The sequence below is a fragment of the Plecotus auritus genome, assembly GCF_963455305.1.
Source record: "Plecotus auritus genome assembly, chromosome: 2".
Lineage (NCBI taxonomy): Eukaryota > Metazoa > Chordata > Mammalia > Chiroptera > Vespertilionidae > Plecotus > Plecotus auritus.
Window position 1 is genome coordinate 34,347,827 of NC_137771.1, and position 12,563 is coordinate 34,360,389.

Consider the following 12,563-nt stretch of genomic DNA (forward strand, 5'->3'; position numbering starts at 1 on the left):
GGCAGCCATCTTTGACCACATGAGGGCAGCCATCTTGTGTGTTGGAGTGACGGTCAATTTGCATATCACCTCTTTATTATATAAGATTATTATATAGGATAGGCTCAGGTTTATATTCTAATTGGGTCAGATTCATAAAAAAGTAAAATGTAGGGGTTCAGAGAATGAAGTTATCACATTTCATGGAGTGGTGATCAGGAAGATTTAATAAAGGAGGCAGGAGTTGAGCTGGGTCTTTAGGAATAGGAAAGGTGGTAGAAGAGAGTTATATGGAAGGGATGAGAGCAGAGAGTCACTAGGATTCTGAGTCTGGCCTGGCTTTTGTTTTTGGACACATTCTTTTCTGCATACTCTGGACTAAATTATGTTCTCTGAATCACATATATGTGTCTGGCACATAGCAGGCAAGCCTGCAAGGTCCAGCTTCGACCTCTTCCCATTAAAGCCTCTCACCCAAGTAGAATTTATCACACTCTCCTCTGTATTAGCTCAGACTTTGTTCATATGACCTATTGCTTTTTATTGTAACTCAATAGAACCACCTTCCCTGCTCAATGGTGAACTTTTGGAGACAGGAATCTGGTTTGCCTTTGTATCCCTAGGCACCTAACTCAATGCTTCGCTCTTATGTAATCAGGAAATTTTATTCAATTGAGCTTGCTCCAAGGACACTGATATCACTCACTAAGGTGAAGGGCATGTTGGTATTATCTTAATGTCTCTATAGGTTTTAACTTTTGTGTTCTGTTGTTCTTCTCTGTTGTTTTTTTTTCCTTTAAAAATCTATAGTTGAGGAAACTCAGAGGGTGCATTTGCCCAAAGTCATGCAGCTGATAAGTGCTGCAGCCAGGCAGGACTCTTTTTACTTGAAATACACTACTCTATGCACTATACTGGGGCCTTGTGGCATCAGACAGGTTGCAGTAATATACACTTAAGCTTAGAACTCTAGTTTTCTCATTTGTAAATAGGAACAATAGTTCCGACTTCATGGGGTGAGCATTAAATGATGAAGTACGTGAAGTACCTTTTAAAATGCTTAGCACTTAGTGGGCAATTCTTTTTTTTTTTTTTTAAATATATATTTTATTGATTTTTTACAGAGAGGAAAAGAGAGGGATAGAGAGTTAGAAACATTGATGAGAGAGAAACATGGATCAGCTGCCTCCTGTACACCCGCTACTGGGGATGTGCCCGCAACAAAGGTACATGCCCTTGACTGGAATCAAACCTGGGACCCTTCAGTCGGCAGGCCGAAGCTCCTTCCACTGAGCCAAACCGGTTAGGGCTAGTGGGCAATTCTTGGTCCCTTCTCACCAAGCTTCCCATTCATATGGGCATAAACAAACACATGAGGTATCCATCTGGGGTATAGTCGGAAGTAGATGGACTACGCAGAGAGTAAATGTCCTTTAACCTCTTACAGGTTTGTCTTTGAGTCATATTATAAAACTTGTTAAGCATTATCTTGTAAATACTTAAGGCTTAGCATGCTCCAGCACTCCCCCACCCCCGCATCCTTGTCATAACATTTTCCTGTCCAGCATTTGTCAAATGTAAGGATCCTAGTTGTGTGAATTGTCCAGCTTTGTGGCCAGAGGTTGGTTGAATAATCTCCAAGGCTGGGGTCTTTAAAATAAACTTACCAAACCACAGTTCTCTTGAATTGTGACTTTATTTTTTTTAAAAAATATATATTTTATTGATATTTTTACAGAGAGGAAGGGAGAGGGATAGATAGCTAGAAACATCGATCAGCTGCCTCCTGCACACCCCCCACTGGGGATGTGCCCGCAGCCAAGGTACATGCCCTTGACCGGAATCGAACCTGGGACCCTTGAGTCCGCAGGCCGACGCTCTATCCACTGAGCCAAACCGGTTTCGGCTGAATTGTGACTTTAAATAACTATGTGGAGGGAGCTAACATATTGAAAACAAGGCAGGTAGCCCTAACTGGTTTGGCTCAGTGGGTAGAGTGTTGGCCTGGGGACTGAAGGGTCCCAGGTTCGATTCCGGTCAAGGGCATGTACCTCCCTTGTGGGCACATCCCCAGTAGGGGGTGTGCAGGAGGCAGCTGATTGAGGTTTCTCTCCCGTGGATGTTTCTAACTCTATCCCTCTCCCTTCCTCTCTGTAAAAAAATCAATAAAATATATTAAAAAAAAAATAAAAACAAGGCAGGTAGGGAAGGCGGCCCATGGATGGTAGTTCATTCCAAACCCACGTGGAACTAATTTCGAAAACCTTTTCCCGGAGTGATGCTCGAGATTTCTCTACTGAACTCCTTAACTTCTGAATGTCTTTTATGAAGAAATGGATTCAGGTTTGGTGTGCTAGTGGCAAAGGTAAATTCCGAGTCTTCCAGTCTAGCTTCCCACTAGTGCTCAGAAGGCCGCGCAAGCCGCCGAGGGTCCGTGAAGGCGCGGGCGGGGCCGTCGATGAGCCAGACGAGGGGGTGCACGCCCACGGCCGGGTTTCCTTCACCGGGGGACCACTCTCTGAACTAGGCGCAGAGTGGGCTTTCGGGCTCTTCTTCCCTCTTGGGGGTCTCGGCAAGGCGGCCTGCACGCAGCCCAGGAGCTAGACCTGAGCTGCGCGGCGGTGCCCGCGACCCCCGCCTCCTCGCGCCGCTCCCCAGCGCGGCCCCGGCGGGAGCCAGGCCTCCGGACCCCCGCTCCTAGGCCCCGCCTCTCCTCGCGAACCCCTACTGACTGCGACCCTCCCCCGACGCTGGAGCCCTGCGCCCTCCTCCCGGGCAACGAGTCTTCCCGCGCCCGTCCTTTCCTCGGCGTGAGGGTGAGTGCACCGCCCTCCCACCTCGACCTCCTCCTTCCCATTGTTTCCAGCCGCCACTACGAGCCCCTGAACGTAGCCCCTCCCCCACTGGCGTTTACAACCCCCGCCCGGGTTTCACGGGTGCGCAGGGGCCCCCAGAACCAAGGGAGGGGGCACCCCTGAACTTATTCCCCTGCATCTCATTTGCAGGGCCTCCCCGGCGTCGATCTCCTATCCCACCCCGGGGCAGGAGTCCATTCGGGGTTCTGTCTCTCTCCCCTCCCCCCTCCCCCGACTCTCCTTCTACGGCCCCCTCCCTTCAGCGGGTCCTCCTCTTTCTCTCCCTCTCCCTCCACCCCCTCCCTTCCCCTCCCCCCCCCCCACAATGCAGTTCGCGGCGCGGCGGACATGGCGGTGGAGTCCTGAGCTCGTCGTGTCCCGGCCTCCAGCGGCGGCGGCGGCGACGGCGACGGCGACGAAGGCTGCAGCGGCTGCACCCGCAGCAGGAGGCGGAGGGGGAGCGGGAGTCATTGAGATGAGGAGGCGCCGCGCGCGCCTGTAGCTTGCAGGTACGGGGGTTCCCGCCGCGGCGGAGCCCTGGGCGCCGAGGGGGTGTGCTCTGGAAAGGCCGGGCCGCCCCCCTGGTCGCCCTCAGGTGCCGTGCCTCGCAGGTGTCCGCGGCCCGGCCCGAGCGCCTCTCAGCCGCTCCCTGGGGGCCTGACACTTCTTTCTTTGCCTGAATGGGCTCCGGGTGTCTCGGGGAAAGGCAGAGATAAGGGAGGTGGGGCGGCGGCCTGGGCGGCCTGAGCGGCCTGAGGAGGACCTTGGGGCGCTTTGGGGCCAAACTCCACCGAGAGCCCCAGGCCGAAACCTGTAGACCTGGGAGGCGGATTTTGGGTTAAAGGAATTGGCGTGAGCATTTTCTTGAGTCCAGTACGATTCCCTTTTCTTTCGCCTCTGCTTATAGACGCACATATATAACAAATATACACACGCGTATAACATCATACATATTTTCTCTGGGCTCGCTCTTGTCGGGAGAAGGCAGAAGTGTCTGTATTTCGTTTCTTGCTCGCCCTCCTCCTTTCTCTCTCGCGCCCCTCCACCCCCCACCACCCCCGCCGTGGAATGGTGGTAATGAACGCTTTTGACGTGGGAAACTGTGAGATTCTTATTTGTAAACAGCCCTCACCGAGTGTATTGCACGCCTCCACGAGAGGTTTCAGGTCCTTTTGGTATAGGGATTGCAAAAGAATGAAATATTTAGATCTGAAAGAAGCACATTATCGGGATTTAAGGTCGAACCTGAATGGGGTGAATTACTGTTATGTTAACGTTGATTAAACATTTTCTTTGCAGAAGATTATCAAATCTTTAACCAGAGGAATTTTGTACCTTGCACGAGATCTTAGTTTCGGTATAACATGTTTCTTCATTTTAATATATTTTGACGTTCCACTCATTTCGTAAACTTCTTAGTGTCCTGAAATGCAATTAGAATTGTGTATTGTTGGCATCCAGTAATTAGCTGGAGTGGATCACATTACCTTTTGTTTCCAAAGAGCACCCCCCCCCCCCCAAGTCTTGTAGTAGATGGGTAACACTTGGAGAAACGGAACCTATCCTGTTTCTGTTTTTAAAGTGATGAGAACTATTAGCTAATAAAATTGGATAACCCCAATCGGATGTTATAATTTAGAGAGAATGCCATACCAAGGTGGCGAATTGTGAGATAGTTTTTTTAAAAGTTGACATTTTTGGGGGTTAGTATCAGTCAGCATATTTTGTATGTGAGTCAATTGTGTGCCAAAGTTTTCTTTAGGCTCAGAACTCTTGTATATCTCCTTAGAAATTGCTGCACTACACTGCATCCTAGTATTGATTAGTCACAACTTGTAAAATTATGAAATATTGATTCATTTAGAAAGCTTAAGATAATGAATTCACTAGTGTTTAGTGTACTGTAATGCTTTTGTAAACAAAATTTAACGAGGGCTTTTGAAAAACCATATACTTTGGAGCCCTGGCCAGGTAGTGGAGTTGGTTAGAGCATCCTCCCCATATGCTAAGTTTCAGGGTTCTATCCTAAGTCAGGGCACATACAAGAAGCAACGAATGAATGCATAAATAAGTGGAATAACAAATCAATGTTTCCCTTTCTCTCAAACCAATAAACAAACAAACCAACCATATACTTTGGGGAAGATAAGAATTTTAAGTCATTTGTGCTTTAAAATATGTTTAAAATAAAAGAAAGCTATTTTTTAAAAAGAGCTCATTTAGATAAATTTTCCTGCTGTTTGCAGTTTTTCATTTGACTAGTGTGGAAAATGAAAAAATAAAGTTTCTTTGAAATAATAGAATAGTCTTTTCATTGAACTAAGTTGTTAGTAATACAGATAAATTAACAAGTTAACATGCACTAAAATTTAGTTCAATTTTGTAAATTCTAAATCACACCTAGAAGTACATTTATTTTTAGATAAGTTAGCTAGGACAGTACAGTGTCTACATTATAATTTTAGACCTTTTAAAATAAAAATTTATAATTGAAATTTTAAATATCTCTGATTAATAAAAAGCTGTTTAAAGATAATTTTTATTCTCAGCAGATTTATTTTAATAGTAATTAGAGAACTTTTTTTGACCTCCAAGTTAACCTTGACATGCATAATAAGCACCATTAATTGTGTTCTTTATAGAAGGTAAAATCAGGATCTGTGGGTAGAGATAGGTGTTTGAATTTGTTTTCTACAGAACGTTTCTAGTTTCAGGGAAAGATTAAGCAAGACTTACCATTAAATTTTGTTTATCCTTAAAAAAATCAGATAACTTTGCTATAACAATTCAGTGAGATGTATTACTTTCTAAAGTAAACTAAAACTTCTTGAATTTATAAAATAATGATACAAAATTTAGTTGGAATCATTACTCTAGTCTAAGACTTATGTTCTAAAAAAAAGAACAGTTCTAGAAAGACCTAAAACAGACAAGGGAAAAGGACACTGTAGATTAAAGCTGAATATGTAGATATTGTTCTTAATTTTAGACAAATTAGGATTGTTTACACTAAGTTTTAATTTTAGAATCCTAGATAATTGCATAATTTGGGGAAATGTTAAAAAACCAGCATAATGTTTCCAAGTGTTTCTTAGAATTCAAAAATAAGAAAAGGTATAAAATGCAAAGATGAACAATTTAGATTTTTCCCCTTACATGAGAGATTTAATTTGTATGATGTGTTACAGTTTCCATATCAAATTATCTCATTGAATGTCCATAATTATCCTGTGAGTTAATAGGGGAGAGAAAAAGGAACTAACATGTTTTGTTCCAGGCACTATTAGACTTTTTGGTTTTTGGTTTTTTTCACTTGCTCATTGTAACAACCCTATGAAACCTGTTTTGTAGATGATGAATGTCTGACTTAGAGGTTAAGTAATTTGCTGAAGAGCATAGTGTTAGATTCAAAGCAGCTCTGTGTACTCTTAAAATTAAATAGGCCATGTTACTTCTCAGTATATATCAAGTATTTTCTTAATTTTGTAGGAGAAACTATTTAAGGTTGCTCATTCATTCATCATTTAATTATTCATTTCATCAAACTTGCACTTCATTTATATTTCATGCTAGATGCTGCTAGGCTGTAGAAATACAGAATTTAACAGTCTCTTCTTTCAGAAAACTCAATCTACATGTAATACAGATAAATCACAACACCTTACATCAGCAATTTTCAACCTTTTTAAAAAATCTCATAGAACACATAAACTAATTAGTAAAATTCTGCAGCACACCAAAAAATATATTTTTTGCTGTTGTGACCAAAAAAAGGTATAATTTTGATTCATCCACACTGGATGGCTATTGTGTTGGCTGTTATCATTTTTTTATTTGCTAATCTAAGGGAAAAGAAGTCAGTGCCCCTAAATAAATAGTCAGGTATTGCATGTTTTAAAAATTCTTGCAGTATACTATTGTGCCTGCACTGGTTGAAAATCACTGCCCTAGTTAATGGGAGTTCAGAGGGAAGAAGCTGGCATTTGAGGGATGAATAGGAGTTTGCTGGGTGAAGAAGGGGATAGACTGGAGATCATTTTGGAGATAAGGAATAACATATGCAAAGATAAGTTATTATGGGGCTTGTTGTATAGGAAAAAGTGAGAAATTCATTGTGTCAGGAATTGAGGATTTATGGATAGAGCAGTTGAGAGAAATGGTTGGAAGTAGCAGTCAGATTGTGCAAGTTATTGTGTATGTTAAATTAAGGCGTATGGACTTCTATTTTTTAGATTATCAAGTGAGATAATGGTTGAGCTGTGATCAGAGATAATGTATTATGACTCCTAGTTTAGTATTTCTTTCTCCTTGGCTTCCTTATCAACAGCTTTTACCTGTTTTCAGTGGATAGTCATGCCATCTTTTCCATATCACTCTCCTCTCTTCTCTATAGTTACTGTGTTCCAGATTCTTTTTTTGAGAATCCTGAATTCAAATCTTACTGTCTAAGAATGTTTAATATTTTAGAAGGTTCTTTTGAGATAATAATGCCTTTGGGAGAAATCAGCTTATTATAGTTACTCAGGAAGTTTTTTCACTCCTTGGTCTGGGTTACTAGAAAGCAATAGGATAAGGCATTGGGGCGTGTGAGCTGGAAAGAAGGAGATGCATTCATGCAAGCGCAACAATCATCAGTAAAGTTGAGCAAAGTCCTAATCTTTACACAAAGTAGCCTGTACTATCAGAAATAAATAGGTATGTTTGTAAGTACACAGTAGTCTGGTAATTTTAAATAGATATTTGATTTACAATGCCAATAGATCATTTACTGCATAGTTGCCTAATAGTTGCATAGTTGTGCTAATCCTATATAATAAAGAGGTAATATGCAAATTGACCATCACTCCAACAACAAGATGGCCGCCACAGGATGGCCAGCAAAGAAGGGCAGTTGTGGGTGATCAGGCCAGCAGGGGAGGGCAGTTGGGAGGGACCAGGCCTGCAAGGGAGGGCAGTTGGGGGCGACCAGGCCTACAAGGGAGGACAGTTGGGGCAACCAGGCCTGCAGGGGAGGACAGTTAGGGGCAATCGGGTCAGCAGGGGAGCAGTTAGGCATCGATCAGGCTGGCAGGGGAGTGGTTAGGGGGTGATCAGGCTGGCAGGCAGAAGCACTTAGGGCCAATCAGGCAGGCAGGCAGGCGAGTTGTTGAGAGCCAGCAGTCCTGGATTGTGAGAGGGATGTCTGACTGCCCTTGAGGGGTCCCAGATTGGAAAGGGTGCAGGCTGGGCTGAGGGACACCCCCCCCCCCCCCATGCACAAATTTCATGCCCTGGGCCTCTAGTCCTATATAATAAAAAACTAATACGCAAATCGACCAAACAGTGGAACGAACAGTCGCTATGATGCATACTGACCACCAGGGGGCAGATGCTCAATACAGGAGCTGCCCCCTGGTAGTCAGGGTGTTCCCACAGGGGGAGTGCTGCTCAGCCAGAAGCTGGGCTTGTGGCGGGGAGTGGGCCTAAGCTGTCAGTCAGACATCCCCTGAGGGCTCCTGTACTGCGTGAGGGTGCAGGCTGGGCTGAGGGACACCCCCCTTCCCGAGTGCACAAATTTTGTGCACTGAGCCTCTAGTTTCTTTCTAAAGATCTTAGAAGCATTAACTCAGTCCTCACAAAACCTTCTTAATGTTATCTTTATTTACAGGTGAGGAAAGTAGGGATAGAATGGTTTAGGACCTTGGACAAGATCTACAGCTAGTTTGAATTGGAATTCCAGGTTTCTGATTCTAGATTCATAGCTCTTAGTCACTATACTGTGTTGCACCTCAATATTAGGTTGTCAAAATTTAGTATGCAGAGGGTGTTAAATTTAGTATAATCACATGGATTGTCAAAAAATATTTTTCAAATTTTTAACAATAAAGATTAAAAATATTTTTTTAAGAATCTAAAGTAGAATTAAATTGTACATAATGAAACCTGATTGCATTTTTGTCAGTCTGAGCTATACATTGTAATTTAAATAATTATTAAAATTGATTAGTCATTCCGTGTTTAAGCTCCAGTCTTGTGCTTAATTTAGGCCAGTGGTATTCAAATTATGTTTGGGGACTTCTTAGGGGGGTGGTCTCTGAGTCACAACTGTTTTTGTAGTAATAATAAGACAATATTTGCCTTTTCCCCTCTCCTCTCATCTGGGATGTAGAGTAATGCCTACACAATATGTAAAAACATTGCTTTGGTGGCTAATGGAAAGTGTAATAATGTATGCTTTTTGTCTCTTTTTTCTTTGAGATATAATTTATAATACCATAAAACTCACTCTTTTAGCCCAGCTCCTATGGCTCAGTGGCTGCAGGGGAGGACAGTTAGGGATGACCAGGCCGGCAGGACAGGGCAGTTAGGGGCAACCAGGCTAGCAGGGAGGGAAGTTAGGGGTGACTGGGCCAGCAGGGGAGGGCAGTTGGGGATGACCAGGCCTGCAGGGGAGGACAGTTAGGGGCAACCAGGACTGCACGGGAGGGCAGTTGGGGGTGACCAGGCCAGCAGGGGAGGGCAGTTAGGGCAGAAGGCAACGTGTTTAAGCTATCTTGTGCTTAGTTTAGGCCAGTGGTTGGCAAACTGCAGCTCGGAAGCCACATGTGGCTCTTCGGCCCCTTGAGTGTGGCTCTTCCACAAAATACCACGGCCTGGGCGAGTCTATTTTGAAGAAGTGGCGTTAGAAGAAGTTTAAGTTTAAAAAATTTGGCTTTCAAAAGAAATTTCAATCATTGTACTGTTGATATTTGGCTCCGTTGACTAATGAGTTTGCTGACCACTGGTTTAGACCAATTGGTTGCCTTCTATAGAGCTATAAACCAGGAGGTCATGGTTCATTTGATTCCCTTTCAGGGCACATGCCTGGGTTACTGGCTTGATACCCAATAGGGGTTGTGCAGGAGGCAGCCGATCAGTGATTCTCATCATTGATGTTTCTGTCTCTTTCTTCTTCTCCCTTCCTCTCTCAAGTCAATAAAAAAATTTAAAAAATGCACCCTTAAAAAAGTATACAGTTCAGTGTATATTTGTAAGGTTATGTAATCATCACTAGTATCTAATTCCAGAACATTATCTGTTTTTTTTTTTTTTTTAATATATTTTACTGATTTTTTACAGAGAGGAAAGGAGAGGGATAGAGAGTTAGAAACATCGATGAGAGAGAAACATCGATCAGCTGCCTCCTGCACACCTCCCACTGGGGATGTGTCCGCAACCAAGGTACGTGCCCTTGACCGGAATCGAACCCGGGACCTTTCAGTCCGCAGGGTGACGCTCTATCCACTGAGCCAAACCGGTTTCGGCACATTTTCTGTTTTAAAAAATTGAATTTATTGGGGTTACATTGGTAAATAAAATTATATAGGTATCAGGTGTACCGTTCTATAATACATCATCTGTATACTGTATTGTGTGTTCACCACCCCAAGTCAAGTCTCCTTCCATCATCATTTGTGCCCCCTATACCAGTGGTTGGCAAACTCATTAGTCAACAGAGCGGCAAACGGCAGCTCGCTAGCCGCATGTGGCTCGCGAGCCGTGGTTTGCCGACCACTGCCCTATACTTTCTTCTGCTCCTCCCCCAACCCCTTTTACTCTGGTAATCACCATACTGTTGTCTGTCTGTGAGGATATTTTTTTCTTTTCTTTTTTTTTTTTAATTTTAATAAATCTTTATTCAGATTATTACAATTGTTTCTCCTTTTTCCCCCCGTAGCTCCCCTCCACCCAGTTCCCACCCCACCTTCTGCCCTTACCTCCCCACCACTGTCCTCATCCATAGGTGTATGATTTTTGTCCAGTCTCTTCATGAACCCCCCATTCCTCTTTCCCCCTGAGAATTATCAGTCCACTCCCTTTCTATGCCCCTGATTCTGTTATATTCACCAGATTATTCTGTTCCTCAGGTTTTTAATTCACTTGATTTTTAGGTTCACTTGTTGATAGATATGTATTTGTTGTTCATAATTTTTGTCTTTACTTTTTTCTTCTTCCTCTTCTGTGGGCTTCCTGGACTTGTAAGTCTATTTCTTTCACCAGGTGGGGAAAGTTTTCGGTCATTATTTCTTCAAATAGGTTTTCAGTATCTTGCTCTCTCTCTTCTTCTGGCACCCCCATAATTCTGATGTTGGTACGCTTGAAGTTGTCCCAGAGTCTTCTTACACTATCTTCAACTTTTTGGATTTTTTTTTTTGCTTTTTGCTTTTTCGGTTGAGTGTTTTTTGCTTCTTTGTATTTCAATTCTTTGACTTGATTCTTGTGTTCCTCTATTCTGTTTCTGGGTCTCTGTATAATATTTTTTATTTCAGTCAGTGTATGTTTAATTTCTAGTTGGTCCTTTTTCATATCTTCGAGGGTCTCGTTATATTTATCGGCCTTTTCTAGGATATTCTTGAAAAGCCTTATAACCGTGGTTTTGAATTCTATATCCAGTCGTGTGTTTTCCTCCATTTCTTTCGTTTGTGATCTGTTTCTTTGACACCGCATTTTCACTGCTTCCCTGAGTTGGTAGGGTAAATTTGTGTGCTAGGTTTCCTATATGGCCCAGTGGGTCGGCCTCCCCAGTTAACCTGAGGTGGACACTCTTGGTGCACCCCTTTGTGGACTGTGTGTACAGCCTTGTTGTAGTTAAGTCTTGATTGTTGTTGGTATCACTGGGAGGAATTGACCTCCAGGCCAGTTGGCTGTAAGGATCAGCTGTGTCTACGCTGGGAGAAGTTAGGTGCTGGAGACAGCCTTATAGGATTAGACTTGCCAAATTGCAATAGCCTCTGTGCTCGGCTTGGATGGGGTGGAGTCTCAGGGCGGAGCAGACAGTCTTGGCTTCCCGGCAGCCTTGCCCTTGCGCGCACGCGCAGACCTCTGCCTTCCCCGGCTCCCGAGTCTCCGCCCGAGAGTCCAGACTCCCCCCACAAGAGCATGGGTCCCCAGGGGCTCGCCTGGAACCGGGGTTCAGTGCAGTCAGAACTGGGGCCCAGTGCGGTCAGGAGCCTCCGACTTCCTTCCACTAGGGAAAGCCTGTGGCAACCTCCGCAGCCTTTGTGCGCACTGGCACGCACGCGCGCCTTCAGTCCTCCGCCTTCCCCGGCTCCTGAGTCTCTGCCCGAGAGTCCAGATTCCCCCCACAAGAGCGTGGGTCCCCAGGGGTTCTCCTGGAACTGGGGTCCAGTGCAGTTAGAACTGGGGCTCAGTGCGGTCAGGAGCCTCCGACTCCTTTCCACTAGGGAAAGCCTGTGGCAACCTCCGCAGCCTTTGTGCGCACTGGCCCGCGTGCGCCTTCAGACTTCTGCCTTCCCCAGCTCCCGAGTCTCCGCCCGAGAGTCCAGACTCCCCCCGTAATAGCGTGGGTCCCCAGGGGCTCTCCCGGAACTGGGGTTCAGTGCAGTCAGAACTGGGGTTCAGTGCGGTCGGGGGCTTCCTTCCCCCTTCCGCCAGAGAAAGTCAGCCAGGCTCTCAGCCGCCCTTCCTCTCTGCGCGCACAAAGACCCTTTGCCGTACCTCCAATTCTCTGTGAGCTTTTCTCTTTCCTTCTAGTTGTAGAATTTTCACTCAGCCAGCTTTCCTGTGGTTCTGGATGGTGTCCGTTCTGTCTTTTAGTTGTAATTTTGAAATTGTTGTGCAAGGCAGCAGTTTAGGTGCTTACCTATGCCGCCATCTTGGTTTCTCCTCAGGATATTTTTTTCTTAAGCCCTTTACCTTTTTCACCCAGACCCACAACCCCCCTCCCTTCTGACAGCTGTCAGTCTGATA

The 12,563-nt window shown here is 44.6% G+C and overlaps 1 protein-coding gene across 7 annotated transcripts in view; it reads left to right on the plus strand.

Annotated features, from left to right (window-relative positions):
- The first annotated feature begins 3,158 nt into the window (after nt 1-3,158).
- Nucleotides 3,159-12,563, plus strand: part of TUT4 (terminal uridylyl transferase 4) — a 122,147-nt gene continuing 112,742 nt past the window's right edge. For all 7 annotated transcript variants that reach the window (XM_080657219.1, XM_080657220.1, XM_080657221.1 and 4 more), the window contains exon 1: nt 3,159-3,343. The gene's annotated coding sequence lies outside the window, so the exon portion shown is untranslated. The remainder of the gene's footprint in view (nt 3,344-12,563) is intronic.